Source organism: Stegostoma tigrinum, unplaced genomic scaffold (assembly GCF_030684315.1).
Source record: "Stegostoma tigrinum isolate sSteTig4 unplaced genomic scaffold, sSteTig4.hap1 scaffold_66, whole genome shotgun sequence".
In the NCBI taxonomy this organism is placed as follows: domain Eukaryota; kingdom Metazoa; phylum Chordata; class Chondrichthyes; order Orectolobiformes; family Stegostomatidae; genus Stegostoma; species Stegostoma tigrinum.
Genome location: NW_026728600.1, coordinates 939,512 through 951,314, shown reverse-complemented (window position 1 = coordinate 951,314; position 11,803 = coordinate 939,512). Strand labels below are relative to the sequence as shown.

General features: G+C 44.9%; 1 long non-coding RNA gene across 2 annotated transcripts; it reads left to right on the top strand.

The window, feature by feature from the left end:
* Positions 1 to 1,483: 1,483 nt before the first annotated feature.
* LOC132209096 (uncharacterized) lies at positions 1,484 to 9,358 on the top strand. 2 transcript variants are annotated; one of them, XR_009445198.1, is made up of 3 exons: positions 1,484 to 1,662; positions 2,431 to 2,572; positions 6,709 to 9,358. It is a non-coding gene; the product is annotated as an uncharacterized LOC132209096 (long non-coding RNA). The 2 variants fall into 2 exon arrangements; XR_009445199.1 differs by lacking the exon at positions 1,484 to 1,662 and adding an exon at positions 1,677 to 2,002.
* Positions 9,359 to 11,803: the final 2,445 nt, after the last annotated feature.

The following is an 11,803-nucleotide window of genomic DNA, read 5'->3' as shown; positions in this document are numbered from 1 at the left end:
TAGGGTTCTCCTTTATTCTACCTGCCAATGTCTGCTCTTGTCCCTTCCTTGCTCTTCTTAACTCTCTCTTTAAATCCTTCCTCGCTAATCTGTAACTCTCCATCGCCTCATCTGAATCATCTTGTCTCATCGTCACATATGCCTCCCTCTTCCGCTTAACAAGAGATACAATTTCTTTCGTAAACCACAGTTCCCTTATCTCAATCGCTTCCTCCCTGCCTGACAGGGGCATACCTATCAAGGACACGCAATATCTGTTCCTTAAACCGGCTCCACGTTTCGATTGTCCCCTTCCCTTGCATTTTGCTAACCCATTCTATGCCTCCTAAGTCTTGCCTAATCGCATTATAATTGCCCTTCCCCCATCTATAACTCTTGCCCTGTGGCATATTCCTAACCCTTTCCATTGCTAAAGTAAACATAACCGAATTATGGTCACTCTCTCCAAAGTGCTCACCTACCAATAAATCAAACACCTGGCCTGGTTCATTACCAAGTACCAGATCCAGTGTGGCCTCCCCTCTTGTCGGCCCTTCGACATACCGAGTCAGGAAACCCTCCTGCACGCATTGGACAAAAACTGATGCATCCGACATACTTGAGTTATAGCATTTCCATTCAATGTTAGGGAAGTTAATGTCTGCCATAATGACTACCCTGTTCTTTTCACTCCTGCCCAGAATCATTTTGCCAATCCGCTCCTCCACATCCCTGGAACTTTGTGGGGGCCTATAAAAAACTCCCAGCTGTGTGACCTCTCCTCTCCTGTTTCTGATCTCAGCCCATACCACCTCATCAAAAGTTCTTTCAGCCACCGTTGTACTGTCCTTGGCTAACAAAGCCACACCTCCCCCTCTTTTACCACCTTCCCTGACCGAAATGAAAGATCTAAACCCTGAAACTTGCAACATCCTGTCCTGACCCTGCTCTATTCGAGTCTCTGAAACTGCCAAAACATCGAGGAGAATGACAGAGTAAAAGTTTCCATAAAATACAAGCTGTTGTTTTGCCTTACATTAGGAGAATCAGGAGTGGCCCATTTTTTCCCCATCTCGGGATGAACCCTGACCATCACTCACAGAGCTGATGAACAGCAGGAAAAATCTTCACCACTGACGACCTGCACTCACCTATCACCTTCCCACCTACTTTCCCCAGCCCCGACTCTGTTTATGTCTCAGCTCCCATCCCCTCCCCCACTTCTGAAGAAAGGTCCTGAACCATCAACTTTCCTGCTCCTCTGATGGTGCCTGGCTCGGTGTGTTCCTCCAGCTTCACACTGTGTCATCCTTGACTCCAGCACCCGCAGCTATTGCTGTCTCTCTGCGAGCGATGTCAGCTTTGGTTCAATCGGAGCACGGGGCGGGGCCAATGGAAGCGGCCTGTGCTCCAGCCAATCAGAGCGAGTGAGATGTTTGTCTGTGTGAAAATCACGTGATCGCCTTTGTCCGGAGACGCAATATCTCTGCGACTGAAGGTGAGCTGCTTGCCGAAAGTACAGTACACGGGATAAAAAGGAAAGCTGCAAAAACAAAACGGGAGGGAAATACTTTCGGTTTTGACTGAGAGGCTTTAATAGCCGTTGATGCATGTCAGAAAACAAATTTTAACATGCCGGCCCCGTGTTTTGCAGCAAACGGAAAAAGGCTGCGATGGGCAGAGGTAATTGCCACCATCTTTATTAGGGGCAATGATCTTCGCGACTCATGCCGGATCGCCATATTCATAGGTGGCAACCTGCAGTGGAACGCAAGCGCAGCCTTTCTTGCTTGGGAGGGGAGGATTAATGCAAGAGAAATGTTTGTTTTTGTTTTTCTGGACTTCTTTCCCAGACAGTGAGACACGGCGTGTATTTCCTGGGAAGGACTTTTGACACTGGCGGAGTACTGGCTTCAGGCAGTATAAATTGCTGCAAGTTATACGTTAGATATTTCATGGAGGAGAAATGCCGAAAACGCGTTCAGAACTGCATGTTCAAAAACAAAGTTGCTGGAAAAGCTCAGTAGGTTTGGTAGCATCTGTGAAAGAAAAAAAAATAACGTTTCGGATCCGCTAACCCTTGCTTAGAACTTTATGTTACCTGTTGCACTCTCACTGTAGGAAGTCCTGCTTTAAATATTATTCTGATCTATTAAAGCATATCCGTTTGCCCAGTATTCATATGATTGGGATCAAATCACTGAAAGTGCTCTGAGTCCCCTTGTGCTCCCTGGTCAAATTTATTAATATCTGACTTCCTCAGTCTCTAATAATGGGTGTATTTTACCTCTGCATCTTTCTGTGTGGGGGAGCAGGGTGCTTTGAAGAGGAGGATTTATACATAACTAACAGAAACCAAGAGAAATGTTTGCCTTTTCCAGACAATCTTGTGTTTTCTGGATTTCTGTCCAGGGCTGACCGTTATTTGTCTCTTGTGGATTTGCTTTACAGGATATTTATTGAGAATAATTTGCAGACCAGGATCACAAAGCAAGTTCTCCATTAAGCGGAGTGATCAGGATCTGAGTATCATTGACACTTAACTGGGAAAGGGAAGAGGTTTAACCATTCTATGCGTGGGAGAATACTCCTGGTAAGTTTGTAACTTGAAAGCAGGATATTCAAATTTTTGGTTTGATCACCCCTGGGATAAGTGTTCAGTTCTATACCCTGCAGCTGAGAAAGGAGATATTGGCCTGAGAGGGGTAGATTTGTCCAAACAACACCTCGTCTCTTTGAAAGAACTGCCATATTTCGTCCCAATCGCCCACTTCATGATTTTAATCTATACATTTTTCATTCTTGAATACCTGCAAACTTCCTTTTAAAATTCCTTATGGGCACAAATTCCACCACCCCTCCAGGTGGAATCTTCCATTTCCTGACAACTCCATTGATCCTGAAACTGCTGAAGTCTGTGTTGATTCCTGAGGGTTATAAATTACTGCATTTAATGTGAAGATGCTGTTCCCTGAGCTCCCATTGAGCTGCGTTGAAACAGGATGGGAGGCTGAGATCAGAGTGGGTGTGAGCAGACAATGAAAATGAAAAGGCTGCACTGTGAGTGCTGCTTGGCTAAATGAGAGTGCTTTGGAGTTGGGTGAAACAGAAAGTGAAACTGAAAGATTGAGTGTGATGCTCAGTCTCAGTTTGGGCAGTTCAGAAAGTCTCTCAGTCCTAATGGAAACAGTCAATTGATATTTGATACTGTAAAGAACTTTCTTACGGTTTTTAAAGTATGTATTAGCTTAAATAAAGTTAGGGGCTTTAGGTTTATAATAGTAATGTTTGAAATGAAGGGGGAGGACCTAGCTTAATTAAATTCTTTTTAAGGCAGAAGCTGGCTTAATCTGGAGAGAAGTCATAACAGAAGACATCACATCTGTGGTGTGCTCCTCTTGCACAATAGAACATAGGCTCTTGATGTTGTGTCGACCTGTGAAACCACACTGAAGCCCATTTAACCTACACTATTCCATTATCGTCCATATGTTTATCCAATGACCACTTAAATGCCCTTAAACTTGGCGAGTCTACTACTGTTGCAGGCAGGGCATTGCACGCCCTTATTACTCTGAGTAAAGAACCTATGTCTGACATCTGTACGATATCTATGACCCGTCAATCTAAAGCTATATCCCCTCGTGCTAGCCAGCTCCATCTGAGGAAAAAGGATCTCATTGTCCACCCTATCTAATCCTCATATCATCTTGTATGTCTCTATTAGGTCACCTCTGAACCTTCTCTTTAACGAAAACAGCCTAAAGTCCCTCAACCTTTCCTCATAAGACCTTCCCTCGATACCAGGCAACATTCTGGTAAATCTCCTGTGCACCCTTTCCAATGCTTGCACATCCTTCCTGCAACGCGGTGACCAGAACTCCTAGTGCGGCCGCACCGGAGTTTCGTACGGCTGCAATATGACCTCATGGTTCTGAAACTCAATCCCTCTATCAGTAAAAACGAACACATTGTACACCTTCTTAACAACCCTATCGACTTGTGGAAACTTTCAGGGATCTATGTACGTGGACACCGAGAACTCTTTGCTCATCCACACTACCAAGAATCTTACCATTAGCCCAGTACTCTGTATTCCTGTTACTCCTTCCAACGTGAATCACCTCACAGTTTTCCGCATTAAACTCTGGGACATTACCAGTGTCCCTATTGGGTATTTGTGCAGAAAGTGTGTCCATCTGCAGCTACTGGTTAACTGCTTTTCAGAGGTTGAGCTGTGGGTGCAGTCAGTATGGAGCATCCATGGTAACTGAGAAGGTTGTGGTCGCATTCTCAACAGATTGGTCACGCAGCAGGTGAAGATTACACAGACAGCAAGGGAATGGGTGACCATCAGACCAGTAAAAGGCTCAGAAAGGAAGTGCTCGAGTCATCCACCTCAAATAGATATACTGTTTTGGGTACTGTTCGGGGGTGGGGGTGATGTTGGGGTGGCCACTCGGGAAGCAGCATCAGTCGGGTTCATGGCACTCGGAGTGACTCCGCTGCATAGAAGGGGAGGGAAACGATAAATATGACTGTAGAGACAGGGGATTCGATAGTAAGGGGTCGAGAGAGACATGAATCCAGGATGGTATGTTGCCTCCCTGGTGCCAGGATTAGCAATGACATGGAGCTGTGCAACGAACATGCCCACTACACTCTGCTTTATGCCCTGGAACTATTCTGTAGCTGTTATTTGGACAAGAAAGACACAGATCTTTTTTAGAGCTAAGGAACTCCAAAATCCCATCAAGAGACCCCATGACCCACATGTTATGATCCCAGCTGAAGTCATTGTTAGACAAGCCAGGCAGAAATCTAATAGATTAACAATGTTATCTCTCACTAAAACATAAGCATATAGTGCTGCAGATTTTGCTTTAACAATTAAATAGAAACTAACTAGCAAAAGAGATGAATATAAAATAGAATAAAACAAACCATTTACTTATAGTACAATTTGAAAAAAATTATTTTTAAAAACACAGTAAACATATAACTACACAAATTGCAAAAACCCAGTCATAAATTAAAAAGAAACAAAATAGTTTTTGTACATTACCCGATGCAGCACTCATTGAAACATAGTAACTGGAAGCAGGAATAGACCATTCAGCATTTGAGCCTGCCTCGCCGTTCATTGTGATCGTGACAGATCCTCATCTCAGTACACCATTCCTGCTTTTGCCCTGCACTTCTTGACACCTTTAAAATCTAAAAAAAATCCATCTGCTTGTTGAATATGTTCAGACTTGGCTTCACAGCCTTCTACGGGAGAAAATTCTACAGGTTCACTACCCTTTCAATGAATAAGTGTTTTTCATTTCAGTCCTAAATGGCCTAGCCTGTATCCAAGAGTTATGAAGTACTCACACCAGAGCCTCTGTGTCTGCACCTTTGCAGGTTTAACACACTTTTGGCTTTAATGCTTTAATGCTAGAGCTTCTCCCTGGAGCTAGTATATACTCGAGCTTAAATATGCTCAGCAGCTTTAAGGTTTAGTTACAACATGTCTGGCGTGGGGCAAACTCTAACTCCTCATTCTAAGGTTATCTAGTTCACGATATCTCCTTCACTATTTAGAGAACTGAACTGCAGGGAATTCCTATTCCAATAACCTCAGAAGTCCACTCAAAACTCAAAGTGAAAGTGAAAGCTGAAGTCTCTCTCTCTGAGCTATGGGCATTTTGCTCAACTGTTTAAAAGAAAGTTTTGTAAATATCAAACCTTGAGGCCCCATTATTTTCCTTATCGGGTTAGAAAATAATCTAAGAAGAACAAAAAATCCGTTAGTGGTGCACGCAAAGTTATCCAATTTACAGCCAGGCCTCAAAAACCTGTTTTAAAATAAACCGCTGTGGCTACAGTAATACCAGATAATTATTAATTTCAGATGCACAGGAAACACACTGCTTACTAACCCAAATCCAAAGAAAAATTGCAATAAATGGAACTTGAGGAGATCTGTCTAATCCAAGTTCCCCACTGAGAAGGTGATAGTTTTCCTGTTGTTGAACTGTTGCAGACAAGGTGGTGAAGGTACAACCATAATGCGTTCTGATAAAAATTTATAGAATTCAGGAACAGCAACTTATGTCCAAATCAGAATGTGACTTGAAGGGAATTTGGAGATAATGTTTACACAGACCTGCTGCTCTTGGCTTTCCATCTTGTGGAGGTGACAGGTTCCATCAAACATCACATTGAGATGCAAATGTAGAAATCTTTCCTTGCTGACTTCTCAACTTCTTTTGTGTTGGCCAAAACCTGGTGGTAGGTTGCATTTCCTGATGGACACTTACGTAAGTTGGTAAAATCTGGCAGCTTTCACACTCTCCCTTTCACCTGCTGACCCCATGAAAGAGCAGCTTTATTCAGCTCAATTTCACAATCTTGCTTTGTATTTTTGTTTAAAAAACCAGAAGTTGCTGGAAAGGCTCAGCAAATCTGACAACTTCTGTGAAGAAAAATCAAAGTTAACATTTCAGGTCTGGTGACCCGGACGTTCAGAGGAAGGGTCAATGGACCCAAAACATTAACTTTGATTTATCTTCACAGACGCTGCCAGACTTGCTGATCTTTCCCAGCAGCTTCCAGTTTTGTTCCTGATTTACAGCATCCAGTGTTCTTTCAGTTTTTATTTTGTATTTTTGTTGTTTCTCTCTCTCTCTCTCTCTCTCTCTCTCTCTCCCTCTCTCATTCCTTTTTTTCAATTCATTTCACCAGATATTAGATGGGGAACATGTACAAGTGGAAAACTCAAATATCACAGCAGGATCTGACAGTGATGCTTGATTCCTGGAAACAGAAAGCACCCCATTCACAGAGTGAAGAAACTGCAGCACGTTGTGGATGTGGATGTGGATGAGGCTACAGTTGATCATCTGGATTGCGAAAACACAAGCAGAGTCACATTGGGGAGAAACCATATAAATGTAGGGACTGTGAGAATGTATTCAATTATTCATATGACCTGGAATATCATTGACGCAGTCATCCAGGAGAGAGGTTGTTCTGTTGCAGTGAATGTGGTGAAGCATTTTTTCATTCATCCACCTTGCTGATGGCCCAGCAGGATCACACTGGAGAGAGGTTATTTAACTTTTCTGTGTTTGGGAAGAGGTACATATTTTTACTTGCAAAATTGAGACTGTGTCATTGCTGTGACTGGGATAAGAGCTTTAAATGTCCGTGTGGACCGAGGGAGAACCAGCACATTCCCATTGGGTACTCCCCATTCCAAAGCTCTTACTGCAGCAAGAAATTCAGGCGATCATCCAGCCTGTCAATACATCAGCGAATTCACACTAGGGAGAGAGCTTTCACATGCTTTTGTGTGTGGGAAGGGATTCATTAATTCGTCCAAGCTGCTCGTACACCAGTATCTACACTGGGGAGAAATCTTTCAAATGCCGAGGTTCAGGAACAATCAAAAGGAAATTGGACAAGTGCTTGAAAGAAAATAGTTTCAGGCTGATTGAGGAGGCAGCGGCGGAGAGGGTGAAGTTTGAAACCCAGTCATGTCACTGCAGACAGGTCGCCATGACAACACTGACAAACATTCCGTTCCACATTGTTTCACACAAGGGCTAGAATGTCAGAGTAAAATCTTAAATAATGGGGAAGGTTATTATCTGAAATGTGCAGCCAGAGAGGGTGGTAGAGGCAGATTTACTGGAGATTTACAAGAGGAGATTGTCACTCGGTGAATTTCAGTGTCAGGTGGTCTTCCGAATGTTACAGGAAGTAGCTGAAGGATTGACAATTGCTGATTTGAGACTCAGGCACCAGCACCAGCACCAGCATCAGCTTCCATCCCCCACTCCCTCAATAATAAACCCTCCAGTGCAGACTGTTAACTGGTATCAATTTCCCTCTGCAGCGTACATTTGGGGCACTGTTGAAAGGAGGTTAGTGCTTGTTCAGCAATTCCCTGTAACTACTGCAGTACAATTTCTGTTCTGCAGCCTCTGAGCTGAATGGCCTGAAAACGTTCCTGTTGCCCTGCCCTTACTTGGCCTGTTTGGGCCCACGACCTTCTGGAAAGTTGCTCGGTGGCGAAGTGTAAAAATATTGCCCACTTGAATTGAGGTTTGTGTCCTACAGAAAGGAGACTGGAGGCGTGGTGTCATGATGCAATGAAAACCTCTCTCTCAATGTCAGCAAAACAAAAGAACGAATCATTGACTTCAGGAAGAAAGGAGGAGAACACATTCCCATCTAAGTCAACAGAGTGGAAATTGAGAGCTAAGTTTCTAGGAGTGATGATAATCAACAAACTGGCCTGGACTTATCAGTTCGATGTGACTGTCAAGAAGGCACAACGACGTCTCTTCTTCTGCAGGCGCCTTAGGAAATTTGCCAAGTCCATAAGGACCATCACCAACTTTTACAGATGCACCACTGAAAGCATACTGCCCAGGTTCAAAATGCCCTGGTACGGCAACTGCTCTGCCCACGACTGTACAAACTGTAGAAGACGGTGTGCGCGGGCCACACCATCATGGAAGCCAACCTTCCACCCATGGACTACATGCCTACAAAGAAAGGCTACCAACATCATAAAAGACCCCTCCCACTGTGTAATGCTCTCCCACAACCTCTTCCATCAGGCAGAAGATGCAGTAGCTTGAACACACACACCAGCAGGTTCAAGAACAGCTTCTTTCCAGACATTATTAGACTGATGAATGGACTATCTAACTTCAAATCATGTTAAAATGTTGATTTTGCTCTGCACATCTCCTGTGTGACGTAAGCTACACACCTCACTCTGTGCCAGCATCCTATGACCTGTATATCCTTGCTTACTATGGTTTGCCTGTAGTGGTCACAAGACAAGGTTTTACACCGTACACATGGCAGTAAATAAATAAGGTCAAATCTCGAGGTGTTCTCTCGTCTAGTCAGGGCTGTCCTCGCCACAGTCCTCCCTCCAGTCTGATTGCTAGGTTTCACCTCTGAGCCCTTCACTTACTGCTGTCCTGCTGCTGATCTTGACCTCAGGCATTTTCTTGCTACTAACCACCATTTCTCTCGGTGTCGTCACTGTGTGCCTCAAAGTCTGAATATCAGTTTCTGAGACCCTTGGACAGACTGGACAGGACGTAATACCATTTCAGACAAGCGCCATTGTTTACGAAAGCCCATTTGCAGAGCCATCTGATGGGCCGAATAGTCTACTCCCGTGTTGCTATGACTTGTAATTCTTTTAATGTATATTTCTTTATTCTGGTATTTTAACAAAATAAAACAGAGAAATCCTAGAAAGATACTAGAAGTCCTTGCTCACCTGGCAGATGAAATGACAATTGTATCATCGTGTCTGAGGTTAACATTCTCCTCCAGCTATTTTAATGCAGACTTTGAACAACTTATTTCAACAGGTCTGTTTTAAAAGTTAGCACCAGGCATGGTTACATTGTGATGGCAAAAGTCAATTTCAGATTAGAAATTTCAACCTGTTTACTTTCATCCTGGAACAGTTCACAGTTTGACACCAGTATCTGAACCGACACACATTTCTGGGATTCAGTGACGTTGTTCCTGACTCGAAACAGACTTATAAAGTGGCTTCTGTTCTGTGTCTCGGAGTTGGAACCATTAAAAAGTACCGCCGGAAAACATTTCCAGCACACCTCACTGTTAACCCACGTGGGGAATTTTCTATGAGAACAGAAAGATGGGAAAGAGCAATGTGCTATTTGCCTCTCTCAGTGTGACCCCGAGGAGTGTGTCCAGGCTAAGGTTCTGTTCCTACCAATGATCCCTCTCCAAATTATCCTTTGAGCTCCAGCAGATGATGTTAAACACTGAGATGGGAAAGAATATCAACAACAATGTTTTTAATTCAGTAAAACTGAATTGTTAACCATGTATCTAGAATACCAAGAACTGTCAATATGAGCAAAAGCAAAACCCAGTGATCAGAACATTATTTACTCCAGGATGTGATTAACTGGAGGATCTAAACCCCTGCAGCCACTGGCGAACTCACAAGTGTCTCAGTTGGTGAGATGACTGAGTGACTATTGGCCCACACAAGAAGCGGGTGACCCGCTTCTCACCAGTGTGTTCCTCCGACACTTCTGCCATCCACAATCCGACCCCACCACCCAAGACATTTTTCCATCCCCACCCCTGTCTGCTTTCTGGAGAGACCACTCTCTCCGTGACTCCCTTGTTCGCTCTACACTGCCCTCCGACCCCACCACACCTGGCACCTTGCCCTGCAACCACAAGAAATGCTACACTTGCCCCCACACCTCCTCCCTCACCCCCTATCCCAGGCCCCAAGATGCCTTTCCACATTAAGCAGAGGTTCACCTGCACATCTGCCAATGTGGTATACTGCATCCACTGTACCCGGTGTGGCTTCCTCTACATTGGGGAAACCAAGCGGAGGCTTGGGGGCCGCTTTGCAGAACACCTCCGCTCAGTTCGCAATAAGCAACTGCACCTCCCAGTCGCAAACAATTTCCACTCCCCCTCCCACCCTTTAGATGACATGTCCGTCATGGGCCTCCTGCAGTGCCACAATGATGCCACCCGAAGGTTGCAGGAACAGCAACTCATATTCCGCCCGGGAACCCTGCAGCCTAATGGTATCAATGTGGACTTCACCAGTTTCAAAATCTCCCCTTCCCCCACTGCATCCCTAAACCAGCCCAGTTCGTCCCCTCCCCCCGCTGCACCACACAACCAGCCCAGCTCTTCCCCCCCCACCCACTGCATCCCAAAACCAGTCCAAGCTGTCTCTGCCTCCCTAACCGGTTCTTCCTCTCACCCATCCCTTCCTCCCACTCCAAGTCGCACCCCCATCTACCTACTAGCCTCATCCCACCTCCTTGATCTGTCCGTCTTCCCTGGACTGACCTATCCCCTCCCTACCTCCCCACCTATACTCTCTCTACCTATCTTCTTTACTCTCCATCTTCGGTCCGCCTCCCCCTCTCTCCCTATTTATTCCAGAACCCTCACCCCATCCCCCTCTCTGATGAAGGGTCGAGGCCCGAAACGTCAGCTTTTGTGCTCCTGTGATGCTGCTTGTCCTGCTGTGTTCATCCAGCCTCACATTTTATTATCTTGGATTCTCCAGCATCTGCAGTTCCCATCATCTCCCGCCAGTGTCAGTGGGTTTTTGTGGACAGCAAGTCCATTTTGCTTTTGAGACTTTGTTCACAGAATATTGAGAAGTTTTCTTATCGAGATGAGTAAGTCACTGTACAATGAGGTAAATGACTGATTTGAATCCTTTGCCACACGCAGAACAGATGATGGCTCTCTCCCTGCTGTATGAATTTGCATATGGACAGTGAATTCCCATGATCGTCTCCAGCCTTTCCCATGGTGAGAACACCTGAATGGTCTCTTGTCAGTGTGAGCATCTTGGCAAGTCAGCTCCACAGAACACACACACACACCACACCCTGCAATCAGATATTTAAAAGCTCTTTTGGCAATGCACACTTTGTATTAAACAAATTTCTGTTGAATTTGGGAATCAGCAGTTATGGGGATAAGGCAGGAAGGTGCAGTCGAAGATTTTCTGGAACAACCAAAGTTGCTGGAAAAGCTCAGGAGGTCTGGCAGCATCTGTAAAAAAAAACAGAGTTAGTGTTTCGGGTCCGGTGACCCTTACTCAGAACTGGGTGAGTACGCAGAGGAATAAAGCTGAGGCCTTTGCTGAGTACAGAACGTTCAGCATCAGAGAGCAGAAGGTTAGGCAGGATGGTGAATACCCGCCAGGAGGTGGAGTTGCGGGAGGAGATTGAGGCTGAGGGACAGGGAGGAGAGGAAGTTTCCAAAGGGTCATGGGTAT